Raw genomic sequence first — 2339 nt, forward strand, 5'->3', positions numbered from 1 at the left:
ACAAATAATTTCCTTCTTATCTTTGTTGTGTTAATTCCCAAATTCCAGGATATACTTCTTTTCACTGAGATGACCTGTTTGGAAATTTGTGCGTCCTATTTGTGATAAACAGCCCCATGTTAATTCAGCTTTAGCTCACTGGAAATGATTTCCATCTTAGCTTTTATAAATGGATCTGATTTTTCCTATTCTCAGCTGTTTCTTAAATTTGTTTGCTGTTACTATGGAGAGTGGCATTTTGGCACACGGGAGCGCATGCTCCTGGTTTTAAAATGTGTTTTATACGTATTTTAAAATGTCAAAAAACTTCGAACAAAAATTTGGCGCGTACATCTCAATATTGTACATACTCACAAAGTTGTTTCGCGAAAAACCGACAAGTTATGTGTCGCGTGTGAAAAAGACAAAATCTGGTGTTAAAAAGTGCTTTTCACAGACATCTTTTTGTCTTTTTTACAGAAGCTACAAAAAATGTTGGTTTTCTCCGAAACTTGACGTGCACACATATAATGTCGAGATTTTTGCGCCAAATTTTTGTTTGGAGTTTTTTCACACTTTGAAATGTTTTTTCCGTTGGCAGGAGTACGCGCTCCCATGTGCCAAAGCGAATTTTTGGTTACTATGTTGGTATTTTGCTTTCCCCTGTTATGGTGTTTACCAGAGTTTGTTTTATAGCCATTGTAGTAAAATGGTCTTAAAAGTGAATGTGTGCTGTTTTGTCACGGTAATTTAAAGACAACCATTTCTATCACAATTGTTACTGTAAAATCAGAGGTTTATTTCCAATGCTGGGGTGTATAACTTAATGATTTGTTACCTAGTCAAGATTCTGTGTAATTTCCTACATACACATCTGGCTATTAACTGCAGGTTATGTAGATTCAGCGTATTCTCTCTCGAAGGTGTAATGTGCTTGCTAATAAAATGCTGCTGTACTTGTTAGTACCAAACTATGCTTGACTCCCAACAATTTATGCTTATCGCCAACCTCAGTAGCGATATTCTATTCTGTCATCCCCAAGGTGGCAACGGGTATTTGAAAGCCTGTACTGATAGGACATGTTTGTTGTACTTTTCTAGTATTTCTACAGTTTTTGTTCAAGTAGAACTGCTTCTAAAGCTATTTCTTTTTTACAGATGGCGTTGGGTGGAGTATATAGCTGGATACGCTCATAGGTACGATGTCTATTCTGTAGGCTGATCAACCATCCGGTACCTGGTTGCTGACCACAAGGCCCAAACAGGGTGTTTACGGTGTCGGTTCACGCCTAATCAAGTGGGAACCAGTTAATGCTTTTGCAAGACACCCAGGTTGGGAGACACTTATTTTGCTAATCCGCTTGCCTCATGTTCTAGATATATATGCTAAGGAATCCCGGTCCACGACAGTGACACCTTTCGTATCGATGTCTGTCTGTAAAATTGTAAATCATTTGCTAACTACTGCTACGATGGTACTCCCTCCGTTCTAAATTACTTGTCTTGGATTTGTCTAGATACGGATGTATCTAGACTCATTTTAGTGCTAGATACATCCGTATCTAGACAAATCTAAGACAAGTAATTCGGAACGGAGGGAGTACATGTGTTTGGGGGTGCAAGGATGTGACGTGTCGGTATTCCTGTTTGATTCCCAGCCGTCTCGACTCGTGATATTATGCACTCGCACATGATGCTTTATTCTGCCGTAGATTTGCCTGACTGAAAGTGTTCTTGTATTGGAATTGCCCTGTCAGTTCAGCTTGTGCTGCTTAAGTTTCTAGGCACAAAATGCCTTTCCCCTTCGCAGTCTTTTGTCATTGGCAATAATACTATTGCTGCCATAGGATTGAAGCGTTGTAGGATTATTCCCTTTGCTTTCCTGGCCTGTGGATCGTGGATTCTTTGTAGGCTGCTACTTCTCCAGAGTTGAATTGTGCCTGAGTGCGTACATGCGGTGCTGCTCTCCCTGGGGATTCATTTCAAGACTCATCATTTGTCGTCGGTTCCCTATTAGTGAAGCAACTAGAGTGTAACCATCACACATCAAGTTTGTTTTGGGACATGTTTTATAACTTGAAAGTTGTAGTTGGTCATGTATGCTTTACCATTCTTTAAGGCCAGTTCTTTTGAGCTATCCTCTGAAAATAAACCCAACCTAAATGATAAGTGCTACACGTGTGGCATGAAGCGCTCTGGCCCCGGCGTTATTTACAACTCAAGTATCCATCCAAAAAGAAAAAAAAAACTCTAGAAAGGAAGTTGCCCTGCTTGACAATTATAGTTGCCATCCTCTTGTCACTAAACTTGCCATAAAAAAGTTCATAGTTGCCATGTGCTCATGCCACACGTGAGGCAGA

The 2339-nt window shown here is 40.0% G+C and overlaps 1 protein-coding gene across 1 annotated transcript in view; it reads left to right on the top strand.

Annotated features, from left to right (window-relative positions):
* The window catches only part of LOC119331878 (STOREKEEPER protein-like), a 6963-nt gene extending 5256 nt beyond the window's left edge, over positions 1-1707 (top strand). The window contains exon 2 of the mRNA XM_037605056.1: positions 1138-1707. The gene's annotated coding sequence lies outside the window, so the exon portion shown is untranslated. The remainder of the gene's footprint in view (positions 1-1137) is intronic.
* The last annotated feature ends 632 nt before the right edge of the window (positions 1708-2339 follow it).

The sequence above is a fragment of the Triticum dicoccoides genome, chromosome 7A, assembly GCF_002162155.2.
Source record: "Triticum dicoccoides isolate Atlit2015 ecotype Zavitan chromosome 7A, WEW_v2.0, whole genome shotgun sequence".
Lineage (NCBI taxonomy): Eukaryota > Viridiplantae > Streptophyta > Magnoliopsida > Poales > Poaceae > Triticum > Triticum dicoccoides.